Raw genomic sequence first — 15,676 nt, 5'->3', positions numbered from 1 at the left:
GTCCTTGGAGTAATGTATCATTTTTCCTTATCTTGTGTAACAGTTGGACTTAGTAAATACATATTGTTTAATTGAAAAAGTTATGTTCCAGCACACGCATTTAATTTGCCATAAAGTATGGTATGTAAGAAATCACAGCATCTTCAATAAATCTAAAAAGATATTAGCATTTTTGTTTCTAATACAAGATATTTCAAGCAAGTAGTAAAATTTCAGTGGTATATGGAAGGGGTCTTAGAGAAACACACAAAAAAATTTGACTATAAACAAGCCATCATTCTGGTAAGAGGAAATACAAACAACCAGAATAAAAATAGTTGATGCACAAAAGCCATAATGAGGGGGTTGCTCAAAAAATAACTTCTACTTTGAATGGTTTGGATGAAATACAAATTATCCACAGAAAAGTGTGGACTGGCATAAATGTTTGTACAAAATTATAAGTATATTTCTAGAAGTATGCAAGAGACAACCGCCTGCATGCTGCACAAGGTCCCAACAACGCTCTGCGTAAGTGCTAGTGCACAGAGTCCAAACCACTGCATTTTAATTACTATGCAGCCTCAGATATATTGCCTTTGATATGGAAATGTTCTTGTTCTCTCATCTTCACATACGGTCTCATGCACAGAAATCTTTATCTGATTCATAAAAAATAAACTAGAATCCAATCTCAACACCTGACCTCAGTGCTTAGAAGTTTTTTACTAAGCATGGTGTCACTATAAAAAGAATGGGTAATATTGGTGTAAAGTTAGATATTTGGAGCAATGATATGAAGGATTTGCAGTTCGGAATCAAATCAATACTGCACCTCTGAGGGTTTAGAGTTTCCTGTTGCCTTATGTCAGTCTACCAGCGACTGGAGAAACAATTGACTGTACACCTTTCTGTCTAGCTCAAGAAGAAAGGAAAAAATATTTAAGTGACATCCTGTCTTACCACTGATAGAAAAGATGTAACTTCGCCACTTGCTATATGAAATAGTGATTTATTACATTCCAGAACCTAACATCAAACTTTCCAGCTTTTTTTTTTTTTAATTTGCAGGTAACATTTTTGTGCATATTTTAAAGATACGCATGACAAAGTTCACATGGAAAGAAGGAAAATGTTTCCCAAGGTTTACTTCATCTAACAGGTAAAATAAGCATAATGAATTCTTAAAATACAAACCTTACACAAACCCTCTTAAAATACAAACATTTCTATATCTTACATTAATGTGATGCCTGTAAGAGGGCTAAAAAATTTTGCTTTGACAAATTCTACCAGTCACTCAGAAAAACATTAAATATTCAGACCTAGATAATTCTCCTAGTTCTCTAGAATTACATTCTCTTTTTATAAAGAATATGATCTGTGTAACCTCTCTATAGAAGATAATGACCCGTCTGTAAATCATTTTGTTGCAGGTTATCTGTTTTTTATCACTTCTAGTACCTGTCTGTGCCTGATATGATACCCTTAAACACATTAACTTGATGGAATGTTTTGCCTGACTTCAAAAAAGCATCGACTGATGGATATTTATTCTCCACTATAAATGAGTGACTCTGATTAACCTAGTTTACCAATATATCTAATTTTATATTACTCTTTCCAATTCACAAGGCTCAAGAAATATTTGATTAAGCTAATTTCCGAGCAATGATTTTAAACCTTGGGATACTGTTTTCTTTCTTCTTAATTTAAGGAGACAAAACAGTAAACATAAAACTGATATGAGTATTTTAAAATATACAAGAGGAGGAAAGAAATGCCTATGTACTGATTCTTGTTTCTTTAAGAGAAAATCCATTTTTCAGGTTCCTGTTGTACTAATTGAAAGAGAATTATTTAAAACTTCACTGAATACTTGAATATACGATGGGTACGTGTAGCAGTTTCACCAGCGCCAAAGAACTCTAGACTTTCTGAAAGACAGTAAACTAAAAATTGGCAGGAAATCTCTTACAATGATGTCACAAATATTTGCTGTTGCCACAGAATAATGTTTTAAAAGAACACCTACTTCTGTGCTGAAAAGGCTTTGGGAACATGTAATTATCCGGTTTTATCACTGTAGAAATCGGCTTCTTTCCAACAAATACGTCTATCAGATCTCTTTCTGCTGCACAGAATAACATCTAAATAAATATACACATATTTCATATAGACATCACACTGGCCCAGTACACAGCCTTACTAATGACATCTTACCGTATTTTGTTGTTTTCACAATATGATGTCATGGCCTGTAATGCTACATGAATAGATACCGTGGGAGAATCGTGTGTCTAAAACATTCTGAATAGCTCATATAAAATAAAAGGAAATTCAGTTTCTGTGTTTTGATAACAATTCCCCTAAAGTTCCCATTCTTGTTGTTCTATGTAAAGAAAAAATAGACAACGGTGTAAATAAAAATTACACAAAAAGATACTGAAACAGATGACTAGAAATCAGCTTACTAAGGCACAAACTTGAAATGTGCACCTTTGTGTTTTGCTGTTACTTGACAAATAAGCTATATGTGAGCTACTGAATACATCATAAAGCAGTACTTCTCTCACAGGTTCTGACATCATGCATAAATGTTTCAAAGCTCTGTCTCTGTGATTTACTGTATTAACTGAAATGTTTTAAAAATATGTCCTTGTATCACTTCAGTTGACATAGCTTATATATACACGAACACCCCTATTTACATAACTTTTAAAACTTTAGTCATTACGTACAACCTCTGCCAAACCAGCCTGCTGATCTTTAAAGTCACACTATGGAAAAAGAAATATGCATCACTCCACTGTATGGGGCATAAAGAAAAGTGCATTGCAGCTTCTCTTTCCTAAGTAATTTTTGTTCGGTGAAATAAATAAATAAATAGACAGAAGCCTTTTAAATGTGATCTATACACTTTTAAGGGGGAAATCAAACCAAGTGTAAAAGATTAATGGATATGCTTCCTAAAGTGATATCTCCCAAGGTGATTACAGTGTTTAGCAGATATAAGGTCATGACTAAAGAAACTTTCTAATGCCCACTGAGAAAAAATATATTTGGTTTTGTCATCATCATGCAAAGCTCTGGCCTTTATTACCACGAGGTATTCCAAGGCCTCTAAGAATTGCAGACACACATGGATACTTTTGACTAAAAATACGATCAAAGACGCAAAAAACACGTCCGAAGGGATTTTTTTCCTCATTGAGCAAAAGAAGTTCAGCTGGAAATGACCACTAACAATTGTTGGCCACATATGAAAAACACTGGCTAGGGAACAAGCACTAACAGTTCTCACTTGAGAACAAAATCAATTTGACAAGTGAAGGCAACTAACTTTGGTCATCAGTTATTATTTTCTACAAGTCAGGCACTAGTGGCCTTATGAAGGAAACTGATAGACTCCACTTTGTTTCTCTTCTCACTTTCACCAGTGTGTAAACGTAAGAAGGAAAAAATGAAAGAGTTACATAAGTTCAGCAGAGAATCAGTAATGTGCAGGGAGAGACAGCCATCTGTCTCACTCCCTTTATGCGATGTGTTATCCACATGGCACTGGTTTGCACCCTACGATCTAGCAAAAAAGGGGAACTAAGTGCGCTTTGAAGCAGCCCATCAAAGTCTCCCAGCAGTACTGAAACAGAGTACTGAACTGCAAGGAAGAGAGAGAAAATAATGAATTTAGCAGAGGATGCGAGATTGAAGACCAAAGGGCCTCTTACATTCTCATCGCTGAATGAATTAAAGTTCTAACGGAGGAGGCCGGAGAAATCAGGGTGAGCGAAACAAAAAGTATGACAGGAGAAAAGGAGCCAGGAACCGTAAATCCGGGGACAAGGCGGGGAGACGCCAGCAGCCGGAGCCCGAGGCCCTGGGAGACGCGGGGTCCCCCGGCGGCGGCCGCTCCTTCCCCGCGGGGCTCCGGCTGCCCCCGCCCGCCCCGGGGGCGGGAGTCCTTCCGACAGCCGCCACGGCTCCGCGGGGCGCGGTGGGGGCGCGGAGGACCAGCTCCCCCGACCCGGGAGGGAGCTGCCGCCGGCGGCGCGGTACTATCCTAGACCCCGCAGCGCTGCCGGGGCAGGGCTGCGTCCCGCCGGGCCCCGGCCCCCGAGTCCCCCCCCCCGCCGCGGGAGTCCGGCGGCGGGCAGGGAAGCGGCCTGGAGAGCGGCGCTGGGAGCGATGCCCAGGGCTCACCTTCCCCTCCCCCCGGAGAAGTGCGCTTCGAAATGGTTTTGCAGGCAAGGCTGGCCGGGCTGCGCTTGGTGCATTGATTCCAAGTGCAGTGCCTGGTTTGGTTTCCGTATATTCTTTGGCTTTTAATAGCTAGCTGAGGAAAAAAGAAAGCATTATTGTTTTCTTTCTTTCCTTCTCTCATTGCCTATTCTAAATTTGACTCCAAAGTTTAAGCAGTTGAATTGGCTAATTCTGAATACAGTCTATTGAGAGACCAGACACAGCAGTATATCCCTGTATAGCAATAGATACAATGTGCTGAATTGGCAGTCTAATTATAAATGTGGCATTTGGACCTCCTTTCAGACCCAGTGCCACCTTACCTTATGAGGGAACTTCAACTACAGCAACTGTTCAAAACAAAATGCCATTACAGGATCAGCTTCACCCAACACTGGAACCAGCCAGAGGATTGTTTTACAAACAGCCTTTCTCACTTAACACAAGAATGTATTATAAGGAAAAGTTATGGATAGTGCAGAGTCTGAAGAAAACGCGCATGTAGTTTCTGCCAGGTGTTGAGCTACTTCAAACTGCAGCATACTCCAAATGACCTCATTATTTTCTTTTAAATGTACTCACTATAAATAGATTATTTCTTAGTTTTACTAGAATGAGCTGCTAGGTATGCTTGCTGTTTATATTCCGAGTGTAGTGCGCATATAATATTGTGAGCACAGAAACACACGAAATACCCTGGCTCAAAACAAAAACCTGCAATAAGATCTTGCCAAAGAATCATAGTGTGCTGAAAAAAGTTTTTTTTAAGCGTCTTTTCCAGGGAAATATTTGTATATAATGGCAGACTATAAGCACATATCTCACATTCATTCTCATTATTTACTTTATGGTATAATGGCTTAATTAAATGAGTGGGCACAAGCACGTCAATAAAACAAGTCAAGTCAAGTCGAAGTCTCAAAACAGGTTTCAAAATTACTCCATTACACGAATACAGAAAGGGAAATTCGTTAATTTTTGGACTTGAAACCCTGTTTGGGGACTGGATAAAACTGTTCTTGTGCCCTCACGATCAGCACTGAAGCTGGAAATACCAAAAATGTTAAAATGAGGGTAAAAGAAAACAGTAGGAACAAAGTGCCGCTCGTGTGCCGAAGGCTATTTAAATTAGCTTAATAAACATATACCTTATCTACAAACAGCAGGCGAAGATATATTACTTTATCACAGAAAGTTTCACCGTCTATGTTTTTGGGAAACACCCCTAGGACAGAAGTAATCTGTCGTCCCCAGGCTCCCACCACGCTGACTTCCCCTGCAGCCCCCCCGCCACTCAGACACAACACTAATTGTCTTTTCACGTTGCCACTTTCACTCTTTCCCGTCCCTAAAAAAAAAAAAAAAAAAAAAAAAAAAAAAAGAGAGAGAGAGAGACAGAAAAGAAACAAAACACCGAACACCACCGTGAAACGGTCCGCAGAAAGCAAAGACAGCAATCAAATCGATACGATCAGTGCCTCTGATTGACCTCAAGGCCCTGCTCTGCTAAAGCACACAGCCCCTGCTGCAAAGCGGGTTAACTGCTCAGTGCTGTTCGACACGACTCGGAAAGGCAGCTGGGAAGCTCTCCCGGCAGAGGAGCGACTCTCTGGCAGCTCAATTATTAATGCACGCGTGGAAGTACCTGCTCACATCACGCCTATATGTTCTCTCTCACGTATCTACACACAGCCGCGCTCACGCAGGGGCGACCCCGCCGCCGGTACACGCGTGCATGCGTTACACGAGCGGGCTCGGCGGCAGCGCCGGTGCCCGCTCCTCCCCGGAGCAGGGCAAGCCGCAGAGGCACACTCATTAGCTCCCACTGATGATTCCTTTCAGGATCATGAATGGAACAATTGTCAAAAACTGCGGGAAAAAAAAACAAGCCCCAAGACTATTATATACAGACACAGCTTGTGTGCGCGCATGTGACATTTGCAGGCAACCCAGATTTGTTCATAAACTCTTCAGCATTATCCGAGGTAAAACATTAAATTGCTTAGACGGTTAAAGAGGCTTCTTATCCCCAATCAAAAAACAAACAGCTTCCAAGGTAGTGAAAGCCAGGAAAAGAACAAGCTCTCTGCCAGACACACCTTGCCTTACTCGTATCCTACAGCACTGTCTGTAAACAGCTACGCTAGCTTTTGCAACTGCCACTATTTTATTTTAAAAGAATAATAGTAATAATAATAGTAAATGAAATACTTCCTGAAAACTTACTTTGCATTTGGTTTAGGCACTAGTCTTTTTTTCAGCTCGCAAAGGAAGCCGTTTTGTCCAGGTTAGGTATTGTCTACTTATGGATCAGCCTCTGGCTAAGGGTTTATTTTAATTTATGGCTTATGCATTCTTTTAAGGTCGATTTGCATGACCTCCGGCAAAGAGCTAAGGCAGCAAGAAATCCCAAGTCGAATGTTGCCACAAAGCGGCACACATCTCCCCTTCCCCGGGTGTAAACAGAGCTCCCTGATGATGGACTGCTTTCTTGCCCCCTCCTTGTGTATCACAAATTAGGGTGCGGTATCAATTTTAAAGTTTTCACTATAACTTTATCCAAACCCTCTGCTTGGAGAGATAAGGCGCCGACACGGAACTGCAGATCCTCGGGACAGTGCCCCGGTGTGGCCAAAACCGACATTACCGCCTCCACTCCAGTAGCTTTGTATTATTCCATGCTCCGTGCATAGGACTCATTTGTGGCGAACTTCAAAGCAGTTACCCACCTCAAACTTAACGGAGAATTTAAAAGCACCACTAAACTCCCTTCGCTTTGCTCCAACCCGTGCCTTTGAGGGTTATCCGTGAAGAGAAACCCACGCGAGTACTTCGGAGTAATGACAGCAGCGCTCTGCTCTCAAAGATTTATTTCGGATTATATTTTTCCTCTCTCTCTCTCTTTCTCCCTCTCGTGTTAGTTCCTTACGTACAATATCTTCCCAGCACCATGTGTTCGCCTGCCGTGGGTGATCTTAAAATACAACGCTGATCTGTCACTACATTTTAAAATAAACTCTACACGGGAAGGATGAGAAAGTGTTGTGATTTCAAGGTACTGGGGTCCCTTAACATCTTGGAAACCTCGGGATTCAAACAGCCCCGGAAACTCGCACGGGGACGACACTGTAACTACTTTTCCCTTAAAAAAAAAAAAACAAAAACAAAAACAAAAACCAAAAAACCCCCCAACAACCAAAAAAAACCCCAAAACCCAACCCACAACACAACACCCTCGTGGTATAAAAGTAAATAATCGTGCAGGGGGAGGCGGGGGGAAGGGGTGAATACAGCAATGTTAAAAGCTAAACAACAGATCTACCTCCGGACGCTGCTGCTTCACTCAATTGCAACTAACAACCCATTAAAGACAGCGCAGAGGGAACCGGATTCTCTCCTGCAACGCGACATAAATCCAGCAAAAACCCATTAAACCACCACCACCACCAAGCCACGCAGCACTACACACCACAGCAAACAACAGGTATACAACACAATAGGGCTTTTTTTTCCTGGTTACCTCCTCGGGATCCAGTGTGGCACAAAGCACTGGGAGAGCCTCCTTTTTTTTTTTTTTTGCAACGCGCTTCGGTAATTTTCATTAAAAAAAAAAAAAAAAAAAAAAGGGAAGGAGGTGAAAGGGGAGAGAGAAAGAGGAGTAAATAGGTGGTAATTCAGTAAAATAAAATAAATGAACTAGAGTCTGCTGGTGTTTCTCCGGGCCATGGATGTGCAGGATCCCGATCGTTAGAAGTTTGCGGATGGGTTGCCTGGAGATTTGGTTACAATCAGGTTCATTTTTTTTTTTTTTTTTCCCTCCTGAAACAAGTGAAGGCGATGGTTACTGCTGTCAATCTTGGCAATCAATGTGAGCGGCCATGTCGTAAGTATTCAAAGCATTTCCCGTCGTGCAACATCAGAAAGTGAGTGGCCAGGGCATTGATCTGAGGAAGGCAAAAGGAGGCAGGGCTCCCCCGCCCAGACAGCACAGGCAAGATGAGACAACACAGAGAGAGAGACAGAGAGAGAGAGGGAGAGGGGAAGAGAGAGAGGGAGACTGAGAGCGAGCGAGCGGGGAAAGCAACAACTGCGGAGAAAGTGAGCACAAAACAGAAAGTGAAATCACCCCAGGCTGCCAGCCGCATCCCCGAGAAGCTATCACCACTCACATTGCTATTAGACAAATGAAACCTTAAACCTCTCTCCTCTAATGACCACTGATTGCCCGGAGTGGTGAGGAAAGGTACTAGAAAGTTACCGGGGAGGGGGTGCGAGGGCGGGGAGGCGAGGGCGGGCGGGGGCCGGAAAAGGAAAAGGAGGAGGGGGAGCGGGGGGTGGGGGGGGGGTCCCGAGAGAGCCGGTTCACGGGGCCGGGGCTGCGCGGGGGGAGCGGCGTGTTACACGCCGGCCCTCCCCTGCTCGGCACGGCGCTTCCCAGGGAGTGCGTGGGGAGGCACACGCCAAAAAAGTCCTACCGGGTTCCTGCTCGCAAATGAAAAAAAAAAAAAAAAAAAAAAAGGAGGGTGGGGGGAAAGAGGGCGAGAGACGATCTGCAGGACATGGGAAGGACTGGTGGGGAAGCGGGGACGAGAAGGAAAGCACTCAGCAAGCGCTTACTGAGAGTTGATCAATGGGGCTCTGAGGAGCCCGATCGGGGTATAAAACCAGATGAAACGTAAAGTATGAATTACACTAGAGATGGGAGTTCGGCTCCAGGGACCCAGGGGAGAGGAGGAAGGAGAAGGCACTCAGAATCCACAAACTGTTTAGTGATGCGTTCAGCAGAAAGGTAAAACGTGAGCACAGTTAAAAGAGAGAGACAGGTATTACCGGAGAAGAAAAACTGATTTAGGACGGACTCGAGCTGAAGTTGGGATTCTCGTGGCGACGACGAGATATTTTAGCAGCGACAATATATAAATATCTCTCTCTCTCTGCCTACCAAAAAGCAACAGATAGGGACTTGGCTATCAGCTTGAATACCAATTTAGGAACTCACGCTCCCTTGGAAGTGCTAATTGGGGGGGGGGGGGTAGGGGGGGGGGGGGGGGGGTGGGGTGTGTGTGTGTGCAATCTGGGAGAAGGAAGGGAAAACTATAAGAAACTGAGGAGAAAAATCAACCAGTGGCACAGAGTACTGCAAAACCAAGAAAGTGTCTCTGCTGTATTTCTACATGCCAAAGGTAAACATAAAAGAGTCTTTCAAACCGTCAGGGGCCCGCAGATCAGGTGGGCAAACAGCGCTGCAAAGCTAACGTCTCCCTCTTTTGATATTATTCACACCTAGGCTAAACTGTTGTTAAGATGGGAGCGCGGAAAGCAACCTCAAGCCCACAAAATGAGAGAGAGAGAGAGAAGTTGTTGATTCATCTCTGTATTTTTGGCACTTTCTCCCCATTTTCCAGAAGGCGCCTGGAACAGTTAGTAACAGAGAAACTTTTTAATTTTAAAATAGCTTCATAACTTATAGAGGCCAAAAAGACGAGGAGAAAGCCTGATTTCGCTTTCCTCCTCTCTCAAGTAGAAATTTGCAGAATAGGTTAGATCCAGAAGCATATTTAACCCCACTGCGAATGAACCTTGCTTCATAAGGACGTGATGAAAATTGAGCATTAACGTGATGGCACAGGACTGATCTGATCTGGCTCTATTTCATTTTGTCAGCAAGCTGTAGAGCTCCACACACTACTAGCGTCGTGCACACTGCATCCTATCCCTTGCTATCCGAGGTACTATCGTCCCTCTCGAGTCGAGTCCAGGGGAAATGAGTTTTAAGTTTTAATTGCTCTTGGAATAGTGGACCTATTTTATACAGTATTTTTTTGGCAATTCCACTACGATAAAAGGAGCAATCAAGTCCTATTCGGCAAGCAGCAAACACCTTGAAACAGAACTTTAAAATTATCTAGTAAAGCTTTATCACTAAATTAGCCGACTGCGGACATAGTAGCTAATTTCTACGCATTCTTTCAATTTTAATAAAAAGATACTAAAGAACTAAAATTCGGAGAGAGGGGGTAAATTGTAAGATTATAAATACTGAGTTTGTATTCACCTGCGTTCAGCTAATTCAAAGTATTCACCTTGCTGCAGTTATCTGGGCTATGGATGTAACAACGGGGAAAAGCTGTCTTCCAGATATTGCTATGTCCTTTTTAATCTTAAATTATAAGAACTCCCGTGATTGGTGACTAACTCTTTCCTTGTAACACATCTAAACCTGCTGCACGGAAAGGAAACACCTTGACTTTTTGCATAACTAGTAGCTTTGGCGCGCTAAAATGAGCTGTGTAAGAAACGAGATGTAATCAGAACACAAGGATGAACTATGCTGCCCGAGTTTGGAACCCCATCAATTTGTTACTGGAAGGTTTTTTTGGGTTTAGTTTTCGGGTGTTTTTTTTTTTTCAAGAAACAAACAGGAAAAAAAAAAACATAAACCACCACTCCTCAAATGTAGCGTCCTCCTTATTAAGTACGAGGCGGTAATGGGACAAGAGATAAGTAAGGCATCAGATAAATCTAACCGCCCACCTAGCTCCAAATCGGGGGAGCATCTCGCTGCACTCCCGAAAATCCCTTGCAGAGAATGACACTCGGCTGGGGCAGGACACCGCAGAGATGCATCCACATTCCCAGGCGGAGCGCAAGTACCACTCTCTAGCTTGTTGCTTCCCCTGTGTGATCAATTAAGTTACAGATGCAACACACAGTGCCAGAGAGCTACAACTTCTCCGCGGTAGAAAAAGAGGACTCCTTGGGCATTGTATGCAAATGTGCATGTATGTGCGCTGCACAGGAATAATTGTGGTTCCCTCTTTGTTTGCATAAGTGAACACCCGCCGTGTAGATACGTATACACGTGCCGAGAAACAAGAAAACGCTTTTACTTTTAGCATTGCCATACGTTTAGAGACCGCGTTTTAAATTACTTCCCTCGCTTTTGCTTCATTAAAGCTAAAACCAGCCAGAGCTGGCAGCGCAGGCAGATGTTGAGGAGGGATGCTGAACGGCTGTGGGTCCTTGCAGAGGGAAGGGATCGGAGGCGCTCAGTTCACGTCGGGGCACTTACCTGTTCACAGCTGTCATTACATTTTGCGCCGTCTCTAAGTACGTTAAAGTCAAGCAATATTCAACAAGCGAAGCAACCTGTCTCTGTGTTGTTTTACATACCGCATCTTTAACATGATGAGCAAAACTACAAATCCTGCAGAGTTGGTGGAAGAGTCGCAGAAGTTTTGATTCAAAGGGCAAGAAATTCCACCTTAAAAGTAATTCACCCAATTCTAAACTCCTCTCTCTCCCCAGTCAATGCCGGACAACTAACAGGCATATTTATAAATTCCCTCTGCTGAACCTCTCCGACAATGAAGACTTTTTATAGGCTTGTTAAAGATGTTCAGAGAAACTTTTGCAAAATAATCAACAGCATCTCAGAGAAAGCTAAAGGAAAAGAAGTTAAAGCCTGATCATCCGATTGGGAGAAAGTTTTGTTAGACTGGACAGAAGCATATTACTGCACGTTTCTTCATAAGCAAACTATCAGCTGATATGAGTTCCCCTAGAACAAGAACCTCTGGCGATCTCCTCAAAATTTAGGGGACGTTTGCATTTTGTAACACCCAAAGCTAAAGATCCGACTGAAAACAAAAACTCTGAATTCCTTACAGCGTCATCTGCCAACACAATGTATTGTCCTGGCGGAAAGAGGATCAGGCAGATTTTAATTTCATTTGAAACTATGCATCATCTTGATAGTGAAGCAAAAAGCCGCAGTAACAATCTCCCCACTCCACCCCCCCGGTCCAAAAAAAAAAAGGGGGGGGGGGGAGAACTGGAAAAACCACATAAACTTTTACAAAGAAAATAAAAGCAAGTTTGACATGAAAACCCCTTCCTGTCTCGGAAAGTTCATTTTAAAGGTCCCCTCTGTAAATCTAAAGTGCAAACACCAGGCTAAGGTAGTGAGTGGCTGGAATTTGCATGCTGATAAGAGAAGGCTGTTGTACTTACAGTGACAGAGGGCAGGCTGCGGAAGAAAAGCTGTTTGTGTTAGCTTGAGAGTCACCCAGGGCTGCAATGAGAGGAGAAGAGAGGAGTGGGAGTGCCAAGCTGGATACACCTTCACCGCATCTCATCACATCTGCCAGCCTCTCTCTCCCTCTCTCTTTCATTTCCACATTCCCTTTGTTCCTGAAAAAAAAAAAAAAAATCTACACGTCACATCAGTCCCCAGATGCAGTCTACACCAAAGAAAAAAAATGAATAATTCAATCAAACTGTGCATAGTCTCTAAGGCAATAAATCTATTGCACTTAAAGAAACGAAGGGTAATTACCGCTATAGAATTAGAATAAGGCCAGAGCGCGCAGGGATCCCAGGGTCTGTAAACTCCACGGTCAAATAAAGTTTCATTTATTTAATCCTTTAACAACCCCAGTGTAAACTAAAGGGGAGGATCGGAACTTATTCCGGTTGGGTTTGAGAATGCTTGAAGTGAATGTTGTAAAAGGAGAGCGCCCGTGATCTGTAACAAACACAATGCAAGGAAGTAGAAGTATTTCACCGCATCACCTCCAGGGTCCGTTCCCCCCTCCCTAATGAAGAGCAGACCACACTCCCACCGGCTTCTGCTGCTCTCCGCAAGTGCAACGGGAATCGGTGGCAGCCGGCAGCCGCCTTACCTGCTCCTAGATTGCCAATAAAGCCCGACAAAAACTCAGGGTAACCGGCAATTTTGTTCCACGCTTTAGCGGAGAGAAGCCATGGGGGATTTGCACCGGCACGGACTGACTCGAAACGCTGCCCCTGACTTCTGGATTTGTGCTGGGCTGAGTTTGGGGACTGCCTGCCGGGGGGCGGGGGGAGCACGCTGGGGGAGCGGATCCCAGCTGGGCAGGCGGCGGCAGCGCTGCCGGAGCCCTGCGACAGACCGGCCGAGGTAGGATGGAGGAGAGCCACACTTTTCCCTCTCCTACCTCTAACGTTGCTCTCTCGGCTCGGAGGTAAGATGACTCTATATTGTGTTTATTCTCTCCGGGTAACTCAGGTCCCAGGGGCGTGCGTCTGTATTAATGAGGGCGGCGGCTCAGGGCTGTGTCTCGGATCGTTATACTCAAATCAAGCTGGAGTTTAACGCCGGCATCTGCCGCTTTACACTTTCAATTACATTCTTTGTAAACTTCTCCTGGGGGGCTGGGGGAGGAGAGGGACAAGGAGGGGAAGAAAACAACCCCAGGTGAGACCGTGCTGATCATATGACACGGACTTTCGCTCTAATTCAGCCGGCCTTTGTGCCGGCTGGGAAGATTAAAACACCTTCCACTGACGTAGAGCATCGCGCATCTCCTGTACTTGAGCCGCTTTAATAGACAGTTTTGATTTATCCAAAACATTAACGGAACTGTTATTCTAATAAAAGTAAACTAGAAAACACACTTGCCTCCCCGCTCACTCGGGCTTTGTTTATGTGCTTAAAACGCCACCGTGAGGCGAGTGCAAATAAAGCAGCGAGAGCAACCGCCTGCCAAGGAGCTCTCGGATTAGCACTTCGCAAAGCAAAACAAACAGCGTTAGCGGCAGCGCGAAAGTCATCGAAGAACCCGCTGCCGCCCGGCGCGGGGCCGGTGGCTCCGCCGGGGGAGCGCCGCCCGGCAGCCTCCCCCCGCCCCGGGGGGCTCCGCGGCGAGCACACGCACGCTCTCCCTCGAGATGAGGAAGGGTAGAATTTAAGGCGAGTTTAGGGAGATGAGTATACACAAAGAAAAAAGCCAACAACACTGTTTTCCTTAACCCGAGTCCCTCTTCTTCCTTCGCCTTTCTCACCAGGGCTGAGCGCACCCTGTCCCTTCCCACAGAGGGAGGCGGGGGTGTAAGGAAAGCGCACCTCGGCCCCTCTCCTCCGGCCGGCACCGCGCCCCGCAAAACGCCTCCGACCTCCTTGCTGAAGGGCAGTTTCCTCCGGGAGCCGGTGCCAGGCAGCATATCTGACTCCTCTGCCCATCTTCCTTCTTTCTCCTTCCCCAGCCAAAATCTGGCCAGCTGCGCTGCCCAGGCTTTCCTGGAGGATTTGCTTCTCAAGTCCTTTAGGTGATTTCAAGTCAGAGGCTGGGTTTATAGTTTATAATCTATACTAGATTTATTTTATTTTTTTTTAATGGAAGGGGAATGGGGAAAGAAAAGCAAAAAAAAAAACCAAAAAAAAACCAAAAAAAAAAAAAACCAAACTAGGCTGTTATGAGCCAGGAACAGTACCTGGGGTGACACCGCTAAAAGTTGTGGGTGAGACTCAACACAGTGAGTTTCTTAGGCACGCTCCAGGCACAAGAAAGCTATAGGAATGGATCAGCTTTAGGAGATAGATCCCGTTATATAGGGGCACAATGGATCACCATGCACTGCAGCTCTCAGCCCTACTCCCACAAAAAGCCTTAAACCAGGAAGGGCTCATCTCGTGGGACTTCTAGCTGCTGGTGGGATTGATGCTCCCTCCCAGCCACCGGAAAGCATTCATCACATCAGGGCATCCTGGCACCCAGAAAAGCACTAAACTGCACTGGTACAGTTGAAGTCACCAAACTCTTGGGTAGAAGTTGCACTGGCAGCTCTGCAAATGAATCATGAGAACACTAATAACAAGCTTAAAAAAAAAAAAAAAAAAAGGCAATTGTATTCAGCTGTGATTAGAAATCACATTAAGATTGAATACCTGATACTTTGCAGGTATAGAGTAAAAAAAGAAAAACAGTAGCATGACTGCAGAGGGTGCAAACATTTCTACTGAAATGCTCCTCTTATTCTGGGTATTTCACCTAACAGCTGGATTTGCCTACTTGTCATCTTAATAATTTTTCTACTCCCATCTCTGTATAATAGGAAGACCATAAAACACAGTTAACATATAAAAAAGCAGTTCAAGATTAGCAATGATTTTACATGTACTTTTTCAGAAGCAACTCAAAGCCACACAAGAGACTGTTACAGCAATCATCACTGTCATACTAAGGCATCCCTTCCTTGAGCATACACCTGTGTGGCCTCATGTATTATAATGATATTCCCAGCTTCTGCTGGGAATAGCCGAGCACATCTTGTGAATGAGGAAGGACCAAAAGATACACTGGCCCATATACACTCTGCATGTGTCCCCCTTACAGTCTGCAGTAGTCCTATTTTATATTACAGCCCAGAGTAAATCGTAGGTCAGTGATATAAACATGAAAGTTACTCAATATTTTTCCCTAGAATCTCAATCACAGAAAAACCTTTGCTAGAAAGATTACTGCAAACCCCTATGAACCACTGTAAGGGTTTATCAGCACACCATGGTGCTTTTCTTTTTTCACTGGCAATGTCCCATTTTGACAGCACATGCTGTAATATAGCAGAAGACATATAGACTTTACATTGTAACAGTGTATATAGACTTTATATTATAACAGTGTATTTATTCCATCAG

The 15,676-nt window shown here is 44.0% G+C and overlaps 1 protein-coding gene across 1 annotated transcript in view; it reads right to left on the bottom strand.

Annotated features, from left to right (window-relative positions):
- Window positions 1-6,530, bottom strand: part of SOX6 (SRY-box transcription factor 6) — a 372,917-nt gene extending 366,387 nt beyond the window's left edge. The window contains exon 1 of the mRNA XM_074149713.1: window positions 6,445-6,530. The gene's annotated coding sequence lies outside the window, so the exon portion shown is untranslated. The remainder of the gene's footprint in view (window positions 1-6,444) is intronic.
- Window positions 6,531-15,676: the final 9,146 nt, after the last annotated feature.

Source organism: Numenius arquata, chromosome 6, assembly GCF_964106895.1.
Source record: "Numenius arquata chromosome 6, bNumArq3.hap1.1, whole genome shotgun sequence".
Taxonomy (NCBI): Eukaryota; Metazoa; Chordata; class Aves; order Charadriiformes; family Scolopacidae; genus Numenius; species Numenius arquata.
This window is presented reverse-complemented; position numbering and strand designations above follow the sequence as displayed.